Genomic DNA, 8,621 nt, shown 5'->3' with positions numbered 1-8,621 from the left:
CAAGCAGCTGTCCACACGGCAACAACCATTAAACCAAGACACATGGCGTCATGTGAATGGTTAACAGAACACAGATGGTTTGAATTATACAAACATTTGAGATATTAAAGTGGCAGCTATTTTTTCAAAATGCCTTTGTTGGCTGTCATTATTCGAGTGCGCCTTCTCTCAAAATGGACACGGAAAATACCACATCATGTCGGGTGCCATTCCATGATAGCATGCCAAGTTTCATGAATTTTAGATGAGTTTTGGATCTACTAGAATTTAAAAACCAGGCATCTCAATGTTTTGTCGGCAATCAACGGTGCCCTAGTGTTTGAAATTCATTCCCATTTCTTGCATGGGACATAAGCATGGACCCAAGGACACAGATTTGATTTTTACACCAATTTATATGCACTGGAGCATGTGCATGTAGTTCAAATTTGAATTATGCACATAAATGCATGGAAAACTCAGTTAATGCATAAAAATGTCCAAAAGAACCCCCAAAAATCACAAAAATTGACACAACACTCCTGTTGTTCTATGTTGACACGAGAAAATTTTTGGAAGCAATAAGAGGCAGTGGATATCGTTTCCTCCCCAAAGGTGGGACGTTCCATACCGAAACCATCATGCTTGTTGTGAGAAGCTCTGGTTTGTGAGAAGCATATACCCAAACCTGCCCCAAATGAGACAAATTGTTTACCACGTCATGTTGATGTCGCTCCATGAAAGAATGCCAAGTTTCATGAATTTCACACGAGTTTTGGATTTACTAGAATTTGAAAACAAGGCATCTCAATGTTTTGCCGGCAATCAATGGTGCCCTGGTGTTCGAAATTTCATTCCCATTTCTTGCATGGGACCTAAGCATGCACCCAAGGATACAGATTTGATTTTTCAACCAATTTATATGCACTGGAGCATGTGCATGTAGTTCAAATTTGAATTATGCACATAAATGCATTGAAAACTGAGTTAATGCATAAAAATGTCCAAACGAACCCCGAAAAATCCCAAAAAATGACACAACACTCCTGTTGTTCTGTGTTGGCACGAGAAATTTTTTGAAAGCAATAAGAGGCAATGGATATCGTTTCGTCCCGAAAGGTGGGACGTTCCCTACCGAAACCATCATGCTTGTTGTGAGATGCTCTGGTTTGTGAGAAGCATATACCTGAACCAGCCCCAAATGGGACAAATTTTTTAACACGGCATGTCAATGCCGCTCCATGATACCATGCCAAGTTTCATGAATTTCAGACGAGTTTTGGATTTACTAGAACTTAAAAACCAGGCATCTCAATGTTTCGCCGGCAATCAACACTGCCCTGGTGTTTGAATTTCATTCCCATCTCTTGCATGGGACCTAGAAATTCACCCAAGGACACAGATTAGTTTTTTCAACCAACCTTACTGCATTGCAGCATGTGCTTGTAGTTCAAATTTGAATTATGCACATAAAATGCCTAGAAAACCCAGTTAATGCATAAAAATGTCCAAATGAACTTCGAAAAATCACAAAAATTAACACAACACTCATGTTGTTCTATGTTGACACTAGAAATTTTTTGAAAGCAATAAGAGGCAATGGATATCGTTTCGTCCCCAAAGGTGGGACGTCCCCTATCGAAACCATCATTCTTGTTGTGAGAGGCTCTGGTTTGTGAGAAGCTTATACCCGAACCTGCCCCAAATGGGACAACTTTTTTACACAGAATGTTGATGCCGCTCCATGATAGCATGCCAAGTTTCATGAATTTCATACGAGTTTTGGATTTACTAGAATTTAAAAACCAGGCATCTCAACATTTTGTCGGCAATCAATAGTGCCCTGGTGTTTGAATTTAATTTCCATCACTTACATGGGACCTAGAAATTCACCCAAGGGCACAGATTAGATTTTTCAACCAATCTTAGTGCATTGGAGCATGTGCTTGTAGTTCAAATTTGAATTATGCACATAAAATGGCTAGAAAACCCAGTTAATGCATAAAAATGTCCAAACGAACCCCGGAAAATCACAAAAATACACAACACTCCTATTGTTCTATGTTGACACTAGGAATTTTTTGAAAGCAATGAGAGGCAATGGATATCGTTTCATCCCCAAAGGTGGGTGATGACCCACAAGTGTAGGGGATCTATCGTAGCCTTTTCGATAAGTAAGAATGTCGAATCCAACAAGGAGCAGAAGGAAATGATATGCAGTTTTCAGTAAGGTATTCTCTGCAAGCACTGAAATTATCGGTAACAGATAGTTTTGTGATAAGGTAATTTGTAACGAGTAGCAAGTAACAGAAGTAAATAAGGTGCAACAAGATGGCCCAATCCTTTTTTAGCAAAGGACAAGCCTGGACAAACTCTTATATGAAGGAAAACACTCCCGAGGACACATGGGAATTATCGTCAATCTAGTATTCATCACGTTCATATGATTCGCGTTCGGTACTTTGACAATTTGATATGTGGGTGGACCGGTGCTTGGGTACTGTCATTACTTGGACAAGCATCCCACTTTTGATTAACCCCTATTGCAAGCATCCGCAACTACAATAGAAGTATTAAGGTAAACCTAACCATAGCATGAAACATATGGATCCAAATCAGCCCCTTACGAAGCAACGCATAAACTAGGGTTTAAGCTTCTGTCACTCTAGCAACCCATCATCTACTTATTACTTCCCAATGCCTCCCTCTAGGCCCAAACAATGGTGAAGTGTCATGTAGTCGATGTTCACATGACACCACTAGAGGGATGACAACATACATCTTATCAAAATATCAAACGAATGCCAAATTCACATGACTACTTATAGCAAGAGTTCTCCCATGTCCTCAGGAACAAACGTAACTACTCACAAAGAATATTCATGTTCATAATCAGAGGGGTATTAATGTGCATAATGGATCTGAACATATGATCTTCCACCAAGTAAACCAACTAGCATCAACTACTAGGAGTAATCAACACTACTAGCAGCCCACAGGTACCAATCTGAGGGTTGGATACAAAGATTGGATACAAGAGATGAACTAGGGTTTGAGATGAGATGGTGCTGGTGAAGATGTTGATGGAGATTGACCCCCTCCCGATGAGAGGATCGTTGGTGATGATTTCCCCCTCCCGGAGGGAAGTTTCCTCGGCAGAACAGCTCTGCCGGAGCCCTAGATTGGTTCCACCAAGGTTCCGCCTCGTGGCGGCAGAGTTTCTTCCCGAAAGCTTGCTTATTATTTTTCCTTGGACTAAATACTTCATATAGCAGAAGATGGGCACCGAAGGCCTGCCAGGGGGCCCACGAGGCAGGGGCGCGCCCAGGGGGGTAGGGCGTGCCCCCACCCTTGTGGCCAGGGTGTGGGCCCCCTCTAGTGGATTATTTCACCAGTATTTGTTATTAATTCCAAAATAACTTCCGTGAAGTTTCAGGAGTTTTGGAGCTGTGCAGAACAAGTCTCTAATATTTGCTCCTTTTCCAGCCCAGAATTCCCGCTGCCGGCATTCTCCCTCTTCATGTAGACCTTGTAAAATAAGAGAGAATAGGCATAAGTATTGTGACATAACGTGTAATGACAACCCATAATGCAATAAATATCAATATAAAAGCATGATGCAAAATGGACGTATCAACTCCTCCAAGCTTAGACCTCACTTGTCCTCAAGCGAAAGCCGATATCGAAGAAGATGTCCACATGTTTGGAGATAGAGGTGTCGATAAAATAAAATACGTACATGAGGGCATCATGATCATTCTTAGAACAGCAATATATGTATATATATATATATATGTTGTCATATGATATCCCATGCTAAAGTAACAATTCATTCACATACTCAAGTATGAATCAGAAACCTCATTGAAAACTAACAAACTATAATTTCAGTCACTGATGCAATTGCAATTTATCATCACATAGGAAAGAGTCAATATAAGAGCTTCTCAGCAAGTCCACATACTCAACCATCTTTTAGTCTTTCATAATTGCTAACACTCACGCGATATTTATGGTTATGAAGTTTTAATTGGACACAGAGAAAGACAGGGGCTTATAGTTTGCCTCCCAACGTTTTACCTCAAGGGTAATGTCAACAATAATAGTTCATGAAAACCCACATCCAATTAGCCATATATATCAGGATCCTTCCAACACATTGCGCTTGCCAAAGGATAAAATGTAAAAATGAAAGGTTAATATCACCATGACTCTTTGCATGAAGTATAAGCTAAGAATAAAATATAGGCCCTTCGCAGAGGGAAGCAGAGGTTGTCATGTGCTTTTATGGTTGGATGCATGAAATCTTAATGCAAAATAATGTCACTTTATATTGCCACTTGTGATATGGACCTTTATTATGCAGTCTGTCGCTTTTACTTCTTCCACATCACAACATCGTATAAAGCTTATTTTCTCCACACTAATAAGTCATACATATTTAGAGGGCAATTCTTATTGCTTGCAGCGATAACAACTTACTTGATGGATCTTACTCAATCCATAGGTAGATATGGTGGACTCTCATGGCAAAACTGGGTTTAGGGATATTTGGAAGCACAAGTAGTATCTCTACTTGGTGCAAAGAAATTGGCTAGCAAGAGAGGGAAAGGCAAGCTCAACATGTTGGATGATCCTTGACAATATAATTTATCTCAGATGTAAGAAAATGTAACCCATTATGTTGTCTTCCTTGTCCAACGTCAACTATTTAGCATATCATACTTTAATGAGTGCTCACAATTATAAAAGATGTCCAAGATAGTATATTTATATGTGAAAACCTCTCTTTCTTTATTACTTCCTATTAATTGCAATGATGACCAAAACTATGTTTGTCAACTCTCAACAACTTTTATTCATCATACTCTTTATATGTGAGCTCATTACTCTCCGTAAGATCCATATGAACTCTTTATTTCTTTTTATTTCTTCTCTTTTATTTTATTCCCTCAAGATCATAGCAAAATAATTAAGCCCTTGACTCAACACTAATCTTTATTATATATAGCTCATGGACTCGATTACATAGGAAGATCATAAAGCAAAACTCACAACTAGATCACACTAAAACATTATTCTACTAGATCAAGATATTATCAAAAGGATCGAACTAAGAAAAACGACAAAGATAAAAGTGATGGTGATACGATATCGGGGCACTCCCCCAAGCTTGGCAGTTGCCAAGGGGAGTGCCCATACCCATGTGATTATGTCTCTTTCTTCGGGGGTGGTGATGTGATATTCTTGGCTATAATACCCCTCAGGATATGATTCTCCTCTTCGAGCTTGTCGACTTGCCGCTTAAGATCCATTATTTCCTTATAGAGCTTACTCGTGACGGTTAAAGCTCCTTGCACCCATGGATGTTGCATAACTGCGGGGGAACAAGTAACACTCCTTTTCAAATTTTCATAACAGAGAAATTTAACATTGGAGGGGATGACCGAGTTTGGGATAGCTGAGCTCTGAAGTACCCCCATCATGAATCCTGCTTGGAAACGAGAAGTAAATTCTTGATCCTCCTCCATGGCATCTATCCTTTTGAAGTCAGCTTCCATCACTTCCTCCGTTGAGGGCCCAAAGTGATAGGCATCGTTGTTTAACCATGGACCTGGTGTCGGATGAGACACCCGACTCTCCCCGACTGACTCTTGAGAAGACATCTTGCTCTAATCAGCGGCAGAAACAACTCGAAACAAGAATAGAGGATAATTGCGTGATACAGAGGTTAAAACCTTCGGGAGATTATATAATGAATTTTTACCGACTAAAAGAAGTATCGTGCAAGAAAACAGAGTCCGGAGAGCGCACAAGGTGCCCACCAGGCAGGGGGCGCGCCCTCCACCCTCGTGGACGCCTCGTGTCCTTCCCGGACTACTTCTTATTTTTCCTATTTTCTTAAATATTCCAAAATGGAGAAAAATTGCCATTAGAACTGTTTTGGAGTCGGTTTACTTAACGTACCACATACCTGTTCCTTTTTGGAGTCTGAAACATTCTGGAAAGTGTCTCTTATGTATTCCTCCGGGGTTACGGTTTCAATAATATTAGTTTCAACATTTATGGGATTACTTGAGATATAATGTTTAATTCTTTGACCGTTCACCACCTTCGAATTTGTGCCTTCGAAGTTGTTGATTTTTATGGCACCACAACGATAGACCTCCTTGATAACATAAGGACGTTCCCATTTAGAGAGAAGTTTGCCTGCAAAAAATCTTAAATGAGAGTTGAATAGCAACACATAAGCACCTACATTAAACTCACGATTTTGTATCCTTTTGTCATGCCATATTTTAACTTTTTCTTTAAACAGTTTGGCATTCTCATAGGCCTAGGTTCTCCATTCCTCAAGTGAGCTAATGTCAAATAACCTCTTCTCACCGGAAAGTTTGAAATCATAATTGAGCTCTTTGATGGCCCAATATGCCTTATGTTCTAATTCGAGAGGTAAGTGACATGCTTTTCCATAAACCATTTTATACAGAGACATACCCATAGGATTTTTATATGCAGTTCTATAAGCCCATAATGCATCATCAAGTTTCTTGGACCAATTCTTTCTAGATCTATTAACAGTCTTTTGCAAAATTAATTTGATCTCTCTGTTACTCAATTCTACTTGACCACTAGACTACGGGTGATATGGAGATGCAATTCTATGATTAACATCATACTTAGCAAGCATTTTACGAAAGGCACCATGACTAAAATGTGAACCACCATTAGTCATTAAATATCTAGGGACTCCAAACCTCAGAAAAATAACTTCTTTAAGCATCTTAATAGAGGTGTTATGATCAGCACTACTAGTTGGAATAGCTTCTACCCACTTAGTAACGTAATCAACAGCAACTAAAATATGTGTATACCCATTAGAGGAAGGAAACGGTCCCATATAATCGAAGCCCCAAACATCAAATGGTTCAATAACGAGTGAATAATTCATAGGAATTTCTTGACGTCTACTAACATTACCAATTCTTTGACATTCATCACAAGATAAGACAAACTTACGGGCATCCTTGAAGAGAGTAGGCCAATAAAAACTGGATTGCAATACTGTAGCGACCCGACCTCAGACGGTCAAGTCTCTATGCTTAAGTGTCATCCCTGGATCGGTATGCTGACACACACAGTACTCGAGGATTTATAACAGAGGTAAATCACATGTATAAAATAATGTAAATACTATTACCTCAATCCATATAGCGGAAGTAACAAAGGTTGTGGATTCCCATCAACACCAATGGCAAAGTTGAGTGTAGAAATCGTAACCCTAACGTATCACTTACTCATCGTAAGATAATCTTACAACATGAGACGTTGCAGCCACAAAGGGTCAGTATATTGAATGTACTGGCAAATTCACACCATAGGATAATGATGAATAATAGCTATCACTACATGCATATTTGGCTGGTGGAAAAGCTCTATGGTTATAAAGTTTCTTCGAAAAGCCAATTTTTCCCTACTGCAAAGGAATATAATTTATTTAACTACAAAGTTGGTTGAAAATATTGAGAAAGTTCCTCCAACTCAATCCCAAATTAACATCAATAACCCAACAAATTATTTAAGTAACATGATGAGATCAATATGATAATCCAAGAACCAGATACTCAAGATGTCCATAACCGGGGACACGGCTAACCATGATTAGTTTGTACACTCTGCAGAGGTTTGCACACTTTTCCCCACAAGACTCGATCGCCTCCGTTGAATTTCTCGCACTACATGGTGTTTGAGAAACGGATGACCGAGACACAGTCTTTCAGAAACATTAACTCTCTACTCCGGGCAGACCATACCAAACCTAACAACCCACTACCTGCTGATCTACCTCTTCGAGAGCTTCACGTAACTTACTCAACTATGCTAGAGCCCATAATAGCTTGTGGCTGCACACAGAAGTTTCTAGCATGAATAATCTTATGATCCCTTTGAACCTGGGTGGCGGTCCATAGAAAAATCACACGGAACCCCGGGATTTCCAAAAATACAGGCAACACTGGGTTCTCCAGGTGCCTCAATCCACCCAGATGTGTATTCAAGTTGCCACCTTAAGTTGAACCATTAATTAACAATCTCACATCTGTCATGGATACACTCAAACCCAATCCACGTCTACGAGCATAGCATGGCAATATAAGCATAACGTAATAGTAACTCCCAAGGTTCGAATGCAGGGTAATAGGTTCCTACCTCATCAACTACTTCCCAATACCCACATGTTATAAATTCCTAACCATGCAATGTTTGAGGGTGAAACTAATGCATAAAAACTGGGTATGAAAGGGGTATGATCAAAGTGTGAACTTGCCTGCAATGTTGATGAAGATGATTCGCACTCATAACTCTTGATAGTTCTACTCGTCACACTCCATTCAATCTATCGTAGGCAAGCAATAGAACCATAAGCAATCACTCAACAGATCAGAAAGAACGAAGAAGACGATTCGGAAAACACCAAAACCAAGCAAATAACTCTTGCAACATAAAACAATTTCTAACAGTACCAAAATTATATGAATTTGGTCTTATCAGAAAGTTTAGGTCAAGAGCTTCGAATAGCAAAAAGAATCAACTAAATCGGAGTTATAAAACTCAAGTTACGATCAAACAAAGTTCAAATACAA

Source organism: Triticum urartu, chromosome 5 (assembly GCF_003073215.2).
Source record: "Triticum urartu cultivar G1812 chromosome 5, Tu2.1, whole genome shotgun sequence".
Classification (NCBI taxonomy): Eukaryota; Viridiplantae; Streptophyta; class Magnoliopsida; order Poales; family Poaceae; genus Triticum; species Triticum urartu.
This window is presented reverse-complemented; position numbering follows the sequence as displayed.